Raw genomic sequence first — 13,030 nt, 5'->3', positions numbered from 1 at the left:
ATGTTGTGAGCACATGGGAGAGGGCAATTCATTCTGTCCCAGGGCTCTGCAGTCTCTACACCGAGGAGGGAATATTTGAAAGAAATTATTCCATAAATCTATTATTGTGTAACAACCACCCCAATCCTTCATGGCTTAAAACAATTCATCATACTTTCTCATAGTTTTGTGAGTCAGCTGGGCTCCCTGGGAGGCTCTCTCTTGGGGGTCTCATGTGGGGTAACAGGTTGCAGCTGGGGCTGGAGCCATTCAAAGGCTCAACTGGTCTAGGCACCCCAAATGGCTCCATCACACACATGCCTATCACCTTGTCTGAGATGGCTGCAACACCCTGGGCTGACAGGGTATCTCTCTCTCTACGTGGTTTTCCAACTTGGCTAACTGAGCTTCCTGACAGCATGGCAAACAGAGTACTTGAACTTCTCACATGGCACATAGCTGCTCTCAGAGCATCACTTCAAGAGATCAAAGGAGATCAAAGGAGAAAATACAAGTTCTTTTTTGAGCTAACCTTGGGCATTATGCAATGGCACTTCTACTGCATTCTATTGACCAGACCAGATCCAAATGGGAGGAGATTACATGAGGGCATGATGACCAGGAGACAAGACTCACCGAGGAGGCTCTTAAATCTAGCTGCCACAGAGGATAGGATTTCAACATTCACGATGAGAGGAGGGATATATCCTTGGCAAAAGGGACCACATAAGCAAAGCATGGGGAACAAAAGCATGTACAGAACAAAAAGTGGCTTTAGTTTTGATCATGTTATATGTAAAGTGAAGATAAGACCTTAGAAAGGTAGGCAGAAGTCAGACCACAGAGGAATGTGGACTTTATTGTATAGGCAATAGGGAAACTGCATATTGCAGGGCTGGGAAATCCATATTATTAGATCAGTGCTTTGTTTTGAGCACTCTTACAGCAGTCTGGAGGGTGATTTGAAAGATGGGAGAGTTTCTGAAGGTAAAGGGACCAGTCAGAAAACAAATGCAACAGGCGAGGTGAGAAAAGAGAGTTTGTTCCTGGGGCAAGGCGGTGGGGCTCAGTGGGACAGGGCGAGGGGATGGATGAAAGAAATGGTTCAGAAACAGAACTAACACAATGGGGCCATTAAAAAAGAGGAACATGAGACTGGGGACTCTAGACTAGGTGACAGGTAGGAACGAAGGCTGAAAGCTGTAACAAAGCTGTAGTATTCAGCATCATCAGCCCGTATGTGGCAGGTGGAAGCTTTGGAAAGGAAGGGGCACTGGGAAAGCATTTTTACTCTAGGGATATAAGAATCTCCTGGGGAACTTATTAAAATGAAGATACTAAACTTTCAGAATCTAGTTCAGGAGTTATGGGTGGGTCCTGGGATCTGCATTTTTTAAAAAAGATTTATTTATTTATTTATTTATTTGAAAGAAAGGGGAAGGGCAGAGGAAGAAGAAGAGAATCCCCACTGAGCAGGGAGCCAGATGCAGGGCTCAATCCCAGGACCCTGAGAACATGATCTGAGCCAAAATCAAGAGTCGGATGGTTAACCGAGCCACCAGGCGCCCTGGGATCTGCATTTTTACCATGTACCCCAGATGATTGTGATGTTGGTCACAGGGCCCCACTCTGATAAATACTTAGGTTGATAATAAAGATCACACTGCTAAGTACATGGGAAAGGTGACATTAAGTTTGTAGAAGGAGGATGAAGATTCAGAGAAGGAGAGAAGGCAGTTTTCAGGTGAAACCATGTTTCCCCAGTCAATGGTAGAGAAGGCTCCAAGAACAGGGGAGCAGGCAGTGGGTCACGTGCTGCAGGGAGATTACATGATTTAATAATTCCTAAACTTTTGTCACATTTGCTTCAATGACTGTTTTTTGTCATTGCTGAAATATTTTAAAACAAACCCTGGATCTCCTATTGTTTCACCATTTTTACACCTGGATGTAAAACATTTCTTGCATCTTCACAGTGTAATTACACACCTAAATAAATAGGTGTTTCCTCTTTGGTAGTCTCTAATGTCCAATCCGCAGTCAGGTTTCCCCAGTCGTGTAAAAAATGATTTAAGTCAAGATCTAAAGCGCCTCCATTCACTGAAGGTGGTTCTTAGGTCTTTAAATTCTCAATGTCAAACAGTCCTTCCATCCCCTTCTTAAAGTCCCTGAATTACTGAAAACATGAAATGAGTCAGTTGCTCAGTGGAATGAGTGGATTTGTCTGGTTGCTTCCTCACAGTGCCACTTAACTTGTTTCTCTATCCCTTGAAATTTCTTTAACTGGAGATTAGATTGAAAGGATCACCTCTTGCAAGGCAAACACAATTAATGGGTAACACTTTGTGCTTCATGCCTTGGCCACTCGTTAGAATCAGCTGGGGCACTTTGTAAACATTTCCATGCATAGGCTGCACCCACACCTTTCAGATCATACTTAGTGGGATGGAGCTACGCACCAGTACTTGTTAAAGCTCCCCCAGGTGATTCCAGTGTGCAGGTGAGGCCCAGCGCCTGTGTTTCATCTCATCAGGAGGTGCACCTGTTGTTGGCCCAGTCCCAGGGATCTCGCTAAGATGGAACAGTGGCAGTCAGGTGCCGGCGGCCTTCTCTTTCCATGTACAGGGTCCCATTAATATACCATCTGATTGTTTCATCCATTGATAATTTTCACCTGAACCAATGGCATTGCAGAAAGATGATTTTTTAATTCTATATTTTATTCACTTTTTTTTATTTGGCTGGAATTCTTCTATCAAAATGAATACTCCCTTATCCACCTGGGCTATCCGTTACTCCAAAATATAATCTATCCAGGCAAGGGAAGATAAATGGTTAATCTTAATCAAGAAGAATGGTCACATCATGTCTGAGACCATCTGAAGGAGATGGGGGTTGAAGATTCAAGCATCCTTTGCGTGGAGATCGGGGGAACGGAGGTAGAGTTCACATTGTAACATGAGGTCGGGTCACCTCAGTGGTGAAGGAGGCAGGGAGAGAAGAGAAGCCTGGAGTTTAGGCTGTTGGGAATGTGGGAGGCAGTTAATTTCCAGGGCAGGGAGTGCTGGGTGGCCATGGGTCTCGCTGGGATTAGAGTGTGAATTTGTGTTGCGTTGGAACCAGTAGTGGCAGATTTGTACAGTTAAGTTCAGAGGCAGAAAGGGATTCAGTTGGGGCGGCCAGGCTGGGGTTGGCAAGGTGGGGAGGGAGGTGATGGTGGTGGCGAAGAACAAGGGGGTGAAGGAATCAGGGTATAGTCAAGACCTTCGCTATGGTAGCACTGTGATTTCTCTGTCCATGCATATGGTTCCCCATGGCTGGACCTCTGCTTATTCAGGTCTCATGTCACACGCTACCTCCTGCTGAAGCCATCCCAGACTTTGTACCCGGTCTTCCTGGTAGCCCCTTTTCTGTGCTCGCACAGCCCCTGGATCACCCCATCTCTGCCTGTGCCAGCAGCCATGGTTTATTTTATTAGGGCCCTGAGTTCCAGTCAAAGTCTGTGGAGACATAACATGGCTGCAAAGGGAGGTAGTTGTTGAGAGCAGCAGTGGGAACAAAGAGCACTTCTCAAGAACCCTAAGCATCATTATCCATTTGCGTAACTGGATAACACACACAACCTGAGTTTTCGTTTTTTTTTTTTAAGTATTTTTCTTTATTCATGAGAGACACACAGAGAGAGGCAGAGACACAGGCAGGGGGAGAAGCAGGCTCCATGGGGGGAGCCTGACATGGGACTCGATCCCAGGTTTCCAGAATCGCGCCCTGGGCTGAAGGCAGGTGCTAAACCGCTGAGCCACCCAGGCTGCCCCACAACCTGAGCTTTTGCATTTTTAAAACCAGATTGTACCAGTCTCTTCAGGAGTTTCCAACACACTTGGAATAAAACCAGCTATGGACTGAATGTCTGTGTCCCCCAAATTCATATATTGAGATCCTAATGCCCAATGTGAGGGTGCTGGGGGTGGGGTCTTTGGAAGCTGCTTAAGCAAATGGGATTCATGTTCTCATAAAAGAGGCCCCGAAGAGCTCTCCCCACCCCTCCCACCATGTGAGGACACAGTGAGAAATCTGGATCCAGAAGAGGACACTCACCCAACCATGTCAGCACCCTGATCTCAGATTTCCAGCCTCCGGAACTGCAAGGGATACATTTCTGATGTTTATAAGCCACTCAGTCCGAGGCATTTTGTTAAAGCAGCCCTAAGACAAACCTCCAACCCTCCTTGATGTGGGAAACAAAAGCAGAAGAAAAATTATTAAATTTCCTTGCTACTGGGATGCCTGGGTGGCTCAATGGTTGAGTGTCTGCCTTCGGCCCAGGTCATGATCCTAGGGTGTTGGGATCGAGTCTTCTACTGGGCTCCCCGCGGACATCCTGCTTCTCTCTCTGCCTATGTCTCTGCCTCTGTGCGTTTCTCATGTCTAAATAAATAAAATCTTTTTTTTTTAATTTTTTTTAATTTTTATTTATTTATGATAGTCACACAGAGAGAAAGAGAGAGAGGCAGAGACACAGGCGGAGGGAGAAGCAGGCTCCATGCACCGGGAGCCCGATGTGGGATTCGATCCCGGGTCTCCAGGATCGCACCCTGGGCCAAAGGCAGGCGCCAAACCGCTGCGCCACCCAGGGATCCCTAAATAAATAAAATCTTAAAAAATTTTTGTCCTTGCTACCTATAGTCCATTGACAAGTCCTTGAAACAAGCAGAGTGACCTTCCTCTAGGGACTCAACTGCCTCGATGTTGATAGCCCGACCCCTAGCATCCTGTAAGTCTCCTTTGACTTACAGAAATTCCTTTAGAAATTTCCTTTATTTCTAAACCCCAAAAGATACGTGTTGGCAATCATCCCCCAAGTATATGACCCCCGATATACATCTGAAAGGTCTCATGACTCAGGCTTTATTAGACGGTAATAAATGACCTTTTCCCAGCAATAGCAGGTCCCTCGAGGTCCTGGAGACCTTGTTTCCAAATCCTTTAGAGACTTACACTATCCCTAACCCCCCTTCCAACTTGAAGGTATATAATGGGCCACCCCTCATGACTCTGGTGCAGCTCTTCCTGCCCACAGACCTTGTCCCTGTGCTTTACTAAAACCACCCTTTTGCACCAAAGATGTCCCAGGAATTCTTTCTTGGCTGTTGGCTTTGAAGTCTAATGTCTCTCCTACATCACTCCTCATGGCCCACGACGATCTGTATGCTCTGCTGCCACCGGCACCCTCGTTCACTCTGCTCCTCACGCACCAGCCACCGCAGCATGTGGCACCTACAGCCCCTCTGTCTGGAGCTTTACCCCACAGGTACCAGCCTGTGTCCCTCACTTCATCAGGTCTTTGTTCCAATATCCTATGTGCAGAGAATCCCTCCATAACCATTGCGTCTCTCTGTGTCTGTGCTTCCCTACTTTCTTTCCCTTCCCAGCACCTGCCATCCCTTGGCACATGACCACACATCCCACTGTCCTTTGTTTGCTGCCTGTCTCCCTGCCCAGAACCTAACCACCATGACAGTAGTGCCTGGTTCTGGTTTGTCAGGATGCTCTTAGTGCCTATAACAGTGCCTGATTTGAGGTAGATGTCCAAAATATATTGTTGGATGCATGTATATATAGAGTGCTTTTGAAAGAGGCAAAGAAAAATTGAAGTAGGAATGGGGTGCATGCTTGTCTGTGTTCCCCTGCATCCCCTGGCCCCCACAGGATGAAGCACAAGCCTCAAATGGAGAGGCAGGGTGTGGGCTAGAAGCAGTGCCAATATCCTTGACACAGAGAACAAGGCCAGGGACTTGTCCTGGGGTGCTAGTGGTGGGGATTAAAGAAATAAGAGGCAGGAAGAGGCATGGAGCCCTGGGAAGGGGCTGGTATGTCAGACTCGATGCATTCTTTCAGTAAGCATGTGAAGCATGTGGAGCCCTGCTGTGGTCTAGATGCTGAGCCCAGCACGGGGATGGGGGGGGGGGTGGAAGAAGATGCAAGCCCTCCCCTTAAGCAGACAACAGAATGGGGGGGGTGAGGTGGGAATTCAGCAAATAAAACTGGGTGTGACTGGTGCTGGAAGCCATAGGGTACAGGTTAGGAGGAAGGATCTGGAGCCTGATTGAAGGGACCCAGATTTTGGCTCTGCTGCTTAACTAGCTGAGTGATGGCCAACCAACCATGTGGCCTCGCTCTGTCTCGGTTTCTCCAACTGTAAAATGGTGATAAAACTGCCTATCTCATAGCATTGTGAAGATTAAATGAGCATCTGTGTATCTATACACACACAGAGATACATACTGTGTACGTATATTATACGCGTGTGTATACACACATATGTATCTTAGAACGGTGACGGTATACAGTTAGTACTATATAAATGTTGGCCGTTATTTATTATTATCGGAAGAGACCTGCATATGGAGATATTGAGGTACAAAGTGAGGAAGGGGCAATGCTACTTTGGTGCAGAAGCAGGCAGAGAAGGCTCATGGAGTTGGGGGGGGCCTGGAGCTGAACCCTGAGAGGTGAGTAAATTGGCCCAACCGGGGGAGGGCACCGTGTGAGGGGAGTTGGGGTGGGGGCTTCCAGAGCCCTTGGGCTTACACGGAACATCAGTTCAGAAGAGACACGGGTATGAGGGAATGTCACTGACTGGAGCAGAAGGTCTGGCCGGGAGCGGAGTGCAGGACTTAGAGACAGCCTCAGGGAGGTCCCCCATTCCAGGGGGGGGGGGGGGTGGTGGTCCCTGACTGCAGCTGCCGGCCTGTCCAGGGAAGTGGCCACAGGATGGCTCTATGTCTCCAGAATAAGCCAGGACCATTTGCTTGTGATTTTTTCAAGGAAGAAATACAATTTGCTGGTGCTGGAGAAGACATTAATTTTGTTATGTGGGCTGCATGAGTCATCCAGGAACAAAGCAAGAGATGTAAGTACACTTTCCACAGCTCTGCGTGTGTCATTTTGTGCCTGCCCAGGGCTGGTCATTCTTCGGGCAGCTCAGATCTCTCCGGTGGGAAGGTCCAGTGCTAGGAGAAACAGGTCCTAGACCTCCTGAGTCTACACCACACCTTAGCCCATCTTGTAAGCCCAAAAAGGGATGGAGGAAAAACACCCGCCTCCTGCTCTGTGGTAGGATTTGGGAGACAGTCAGGTGTGTGTCCCTACCTTGGCTTCTTCTCGTATGACCTTGGGCATGTCTCATAATTCCTCAGGTCTTTGGATTTCTCATCTGAAAATGGGGTGCAGGACCCCTAATCAGGGCTGTGATGGGGATGAAATGCGACAGTACAATTCCTGGGACAAATCCCTGCCGGAGATGTACTTGGTGAATCTCCATCCTGCCCCTCCCAGTATGTGAGGAGCATGAAGACAGTGATTCATTCTTTCTTTCTTTCTTTCTTTCTTTCTTTCTTTCTTTCTTTCTTTCTTTCTTTCTTTCTTCTTTCTTTCTTTTCTTTCTTTCTTTCTTTCTTTCTTTCTTTCTTTCTTTCTTTCTTTCTTTCTTTCTTTCTTTCTTTCTTTCTTTCTTTCTTTCCTTTCTTTCTTTTTCTTTCTTTTTTTATCACTATTCATTTTATTTATTTATTTATCCATTTATTCATTCATTCATTTTAAAGTTTTCATTTATTCATTCAAAAGAGACCCACAGAGAGAGGCAAGGACACAGGCAGAGGGAGAAACAGACTCCATACAGGGAGCCTGACATGGGAATCCATCCCAGGACTCCAGGATCAAGCCCAGGGTGGAAGGCAGGAGTTCAACTGCCAAGCAAAGCTGACGTCCTTTTTTTTTTTTTTTTCTCAAAAGATTATCTTTACTATTTTTATTTATTTTTTTTGGAGTTCAATTTGACAACATAGAGCGTAACACCCAGGGCTCATCCCATCAAGTGTGCCCCTCAGTGCCCATCACCACCACCCCCTGCCCACCTTCCCTTCCACCACCCCTAGTTCGTTTCCCAGAGTTAGGAGTCTCTCATGTTCTGTCTCCCTCTCTGATATTTCCCACTCATTTTCTCTACTTTCCCCTTTATTCCCTTTCACTATTTTTTATATTACCCAAGTGAATGAGACCAGATAATGTTTGTCCTTCTCCGATTGACTTACTTCACTCAGCATAATACCCTCCAGTTCCATCCACGCTGAAGCAAAAGGTGGGTATTTGTTGTTTCTAATGGCTGAGGAATATTCTATGTATACATAGACCTCAGCTTCTTTATCCATTCATCTCTTTCATCTTTCTTTCTTCCTTCCTTGATTTATTTGAGAGAAAGAGAGAGCACAGGGGGAGGGGCAGAGGGAGAAGCCTGATGCGATGCAGGTCTCAATCGCAGGACCTTGAGATCATGACCTGAGCCGAAGGCAGACGCTTAACCGACTGAGCCACCCAGGCACCCCTCAGCTGTCCTTTCTTGAAGCCCTAGACCAGCTCCTTCCACTCTCTGAACATCAGCATGGGATCTTTTGGAAGAAGTACTTGAACTCAGTTCTTACCTTCCAGCACTGATCGTCTAAAGTTCTATAACTGGGTCAAGAACGAACATGCCTGGAGGGAACATAAAGAATGTGTTTGTGCTCAGCTACTTACAGAGTTGAAGAGGTTATTAATGGTGCATCACCGAGTAATAGCTCCCAGCAGGTGTGACATAAATCTGGGTTGCTGGTTCCAGTGTACAGGCAGTGCTACTCGGATGGCCAGTGTGGTCGTTTAAGGTTGATTCACGGGTGGAGGCTGGAGACAAGAACCAGAAGGGCCCTTCACCAAGCCCACTGTGGAGCTTCAACAGCCTCTTGCGGAAAGAAGAGGGAGGACGTTAGCTGTGTCTCTGGGCAGGCAGGCTGTACTCATCTAGGAGGAATGCCCGACCCCCAGGAAGGCAGTATCAGCCGTCCTTCAGGCCCAGGTCAAATTCAACCTTCTCTAAGAAGCAGGCAGCATGGCCTTCAGAAAGAAAAAATCATGTGTTTGGAACTCAGATTATTGTCCTGATTCTCCTTCTCACTGGCTATGCAACTTGGGTAAGTCATTTCACTTTCCAGAGCCTCAGTTTCTTTGTTTGTAAAATGGGCATGAAGATAATCCCATTCCTCACAGACTCATGTGGATTGAAGCAGGTAAGGGAAGCACCTCACACACACAGTAGGTGCTCAACAAATACAACTGTAATAAGGCTGTTGAGGGCCCCTGTGGTTGGAAAGTCTCTTTCTTCCCCAGTTGCTCCATGCCACCCGAGGTTCAGGACTATTCACGGATCGGCCTTCACCTCCTGGTGTATCATAAGCTTCTAGGGAGTGAGAACCACTTCAGATCCACATCTGATCCCCTAGAGTGCCTGGCACAGAGTAGGTGTTCAATTAAGGCATCTTGGATTAAATGGGAGACAAACTCCAAGAAAAGAAATAGCATTTCTCTCTTTGCCAGCCTCCCTCCTGCCAGCCAGCCAGGTGCCTGTGAGCATGTGTGACTGGGCAGGCCTGGCCCTTGGAACAGGATGTGCCGGGAACCCAGGTCAAGGGACAACACTAAGCAGTGAGGGAGAGGCGGGCCGGCTGTGACATGCCCAGGGGCCCATCTTCTGTCTCTTTGGCAGTAAATCATGAGGTGAGACAATCCCACCCGCCAGACTCTGTTTAGGCCAAATCGGCTGTTCTCCTCGTCATTTGTAACGGAAGCCTCCAGCAGAACATCACAGTTAATTGCAAAGAAGGGTGAGTCACACCCAGCCAACTGGAAGAAGAGGGTACTCGTTGTGAAAGGACAAAAAGACCAGCAAGAAGCCTGCAGAAGACCAGCTCTGGTGTCTGGGGAACCACAGGCCTTTGGGGGGGGAAGGGAGTCACACGGTCCTCCGAACTCTGCCCCAGTTATGTGTCAGGGGCGGTACCTCAATAAACACCTTTCATTATTATTTTTTGAGACTTTTTTTTTATTTTTTTGAGACTTTTAAAAAAGATTTTTATTTATTTATTCATGAGAGACAGATTGAGGCAGAGACACAGGCAGAGGGAGAAGCAGGCGTCTTGTGGGGAACCCGATGCGGGACTCGATTCCAGGACTCCGGGATCACGACCTGAGCCAAAGGCAGACGCTCAACCACTGAACCACCCAGGTGCCCTATATTTTGAGATTTTAAAAATACAAGAAAAGGTGCAAACAATAAGATGTCCGTACGCTTGATTATTTAATCCTCAGGGCAGCGTGTGGAGAGACAGTAGCCTCATTTACAGATGTGAAAACTGAGACCAGGAGATTCTGTGGCTCACGCAAAGTCACCTGAGCCCAAGGCTCTCTTTTCTGTAATGTGGTCTGGTTCAGTCTCCAGGGACCTCTAGCTTCCCGGAAACTCATCTTCCGCCCAGGTGCCACCGCTCCCAGCAGTGCGGTGTCGCCACCTGCAGCACAATCCTAGTGAATGCGCAGCACTTTCGGGAGTGTTCGCGCGCCACGCACCACGCGGAGGCTCCATGCCCTTGACAAACAGACCGGGCCCTCGGGACAGCCCGGGAGGTAGGTACCGTTATTTCCTTCACGTTGCAGATGAGGACAGAGGCTCAGAAACTTGCTAAGGTCACGCAGTTGTTGCTAAGAGCTGGGACTTGAGCCAGGTGGCTGACCCTGAGGGCACGCTCTGGTTCACTTTCCCCAAGAGCCTTCCACAGGCACCCACTACGCTGCTGCGTTGCTCCGTTTAGAAGATTTTCCTTGTTCTGAGCCAAGTCTGCTGTGCTGGAAGGTCTAACCGCAGTATTAGTTTTGCCTCCTTTTACTAGCCACCCCCTTTGCTCTGACACCCCATCTGAATCCAATCTTGCACCGGGTTCTGATTTCTCTGCATCTGCTGCCGGTAGGCCTCAGTGGATCCTGAGCACAGAACTTCTAGACTACCGTCGGGGCCTCGCCCTTTCTGGGCTTCTGGTCGTCCTGGGGGCCCTGTCCCCGGTGTCCTTTTGGCCGAGAGCAGAACAGTGGTCCACAGCAAGGACCAGGTGTCACCCAAGGGCCCAGACGCAGAGAGGCAGTACTGTCAGCCTCCTGCCCCTCCTGGGCCCACCCCACTCGAGTGGGAGTCCCCCTTGCGTGGGAAGCCGGGACGGGCCCCGTGCAGCTCCCGAAAGGCAGGGCTGGGGGTGCCGTCCCTCTGGAAGTCGCCGGACAGGGTGCGGGGATGCGCGCAGGTGTTGAGCAGGCCGGGCCTGGGGCCACCGAGCTGCAAAGCTGACAGGGCTAAGTCAAGGGCTCTGTGTGGCCCCGGGCCTGGCATCCCCCCACCCTAGGAAACAGCCCAGAGACAGAGGAGGCCCCACGGGTCGGATGCAGAGGGACAAGCTTCAAGGACAAGCTTCAACGTGCAGCTGGAGACCCAGTTGCACCCATTGTTCTGGGTCCCTGGGACCCAAGGGGGACCCAGTTATCAGAAGCTCCTGTAGGAGCTGCAATTTGCATTTCATTGTAGGGATTTATATTTGGTTTTGTTCCTTTGTTTTCCCAAAGTTGTTTTCGTGTAAATGTTTCTTTTGAACATTTTTCAATAACACTAAGGAGAGAAGGCGGCCTCCCGCGGCCCTGTTCCTCCCCTAGGAGCCCGAAGCTGCAGAGCCTCCGCAGCCGCGTGCGCCCCCACGTAGAAGGTGGGCAAGGGAGCCGGGCAGGCAGGCTTACTGAGCCCCTTTGAAGTGCTAGGCGCTCCCTGTGTGTAATCACATTTTAGTCTCCCCACGCCCTGTAGGTAAACCTGAGTTTTCTCATTTCGTTTTTCCTGATGAGAAACCCTGGAGCTCAGAGGAGTCCAAGCTGTTAAGCCACTGAGCAGGTGGGGCTGCTCTGGCCCAGGGGTCACCCCCTTAGGACCCCTTCTTTTCTCATCCCTTGGAGGATCCTGTGTTTTGTGTCTAAGGGCTCATCCCCTCTCAGGCAGGTGTAGGAGAGTTCATCCTCAGAAGTAAGACATGTCAGTGGGAGGAAGACAGGGAAACTGGAGTCTGGAGGGCCCAGCCCACCTTGGCAGAGAGGCCCGTGGGCCAGGCTCTGTCATCGGGGCCCGTGGGAAGGGCACCCGTGATGGGAGGTTGTCAGTGGGCATGGGGAGTTCCGACTGAGCCAGGCACACAGCTCTAGGTTCATCTGCAGGGGGGAGTGTCATCCGGGGAGCCTCATGTCCCTATGCCCCCAGTCACTCCAAGTCTGCTCAGCCAAGCCCAGGGGTCAGAATGTGTGGGACTTGTGCACGACACCATCCTGGGATGTCAGGATTGGAGGGTGCACTGGGATTATCCCATCCAACCCCCTTACATAATAACACATGGGGAAGTGAAGTCCCACAGCTGGGCCACCCAGCCTGCGCCAGCCTCCAAGGCTCTGGGAGAGCAGCCCTGCTCCTCTCTCAGGGGCTCACCAGCTTGAGTATCAGTCATATCACTTGGTTCACCTGGTTCTGGCTTAAACTCTTTGAGAAGGGTCCAAGAATTCACATTTTAACCCCTCTTCTCCAGGTGATTCTTTTAAGATTTTGTTGAGAGACAGCACAAGCAAGGGGAGAGGGAGAAGCAGGCTCCCTACTGAGCGGGGAGCCCAATGCGAGGCTTCATCCCCAGGATTCTGGGGTCACGACTTGAGCCAGAGGCAGACACTTCACTGACTAAGCCACTCAGGTTCCCCTCCAGGTGAGGTTTTTTTTTTTTAATATTTTACTTATTCATGAGAGACACAGAGAGAGAGGCACACACAGGCAGAGGGAGAAGCAGGCCCATGCAGGCAGCCTGATGCGGGACTCGATCCTGGGTCTCCAGGATCACGCCCTGGGCCAAAGGTGGCCCTAAACCATTGAGCCACCCAGGCTGCCCCCCCCCCCTCCGCCTCCAGGTGATTCTTATGCACAGTAGAATTGAGCCTGGTGGCTGGGCCATGCAAATAGGATTAGACAAACTTCAGTGCTTCGAGTGTTCCGCTAAGCCCCGCTGAGGAATTGGACTTCACCTGACTTTCTCCACTCTCCTCTGTCCCCACCTGCAGGGTGTGGAGTGTGGAGAGGGTGGTCCTGCTGGTGGGTGAGCAGGCTGGATGAGCC

Source organism: Canis aureus, chromosome 31 (assembly GCF_053574225.1).
Source record: "Canis aureus isolate CA01 chromosome 31, VMU_Caureus_v.1.0, whole genome shotgun sequence".
In the NCBI taxonomy this organism is placed as follows: domain Eukaryota; kingdom Metazoa; phylum Chordata; class Mammalia; order Carnivora; family Canidae; genus Canis; species Canis aureus.
The sequence above is the reverse complement of the archived record's forward strand: the minus strand, read 5'-3'. Positions refer to the sequence as shown.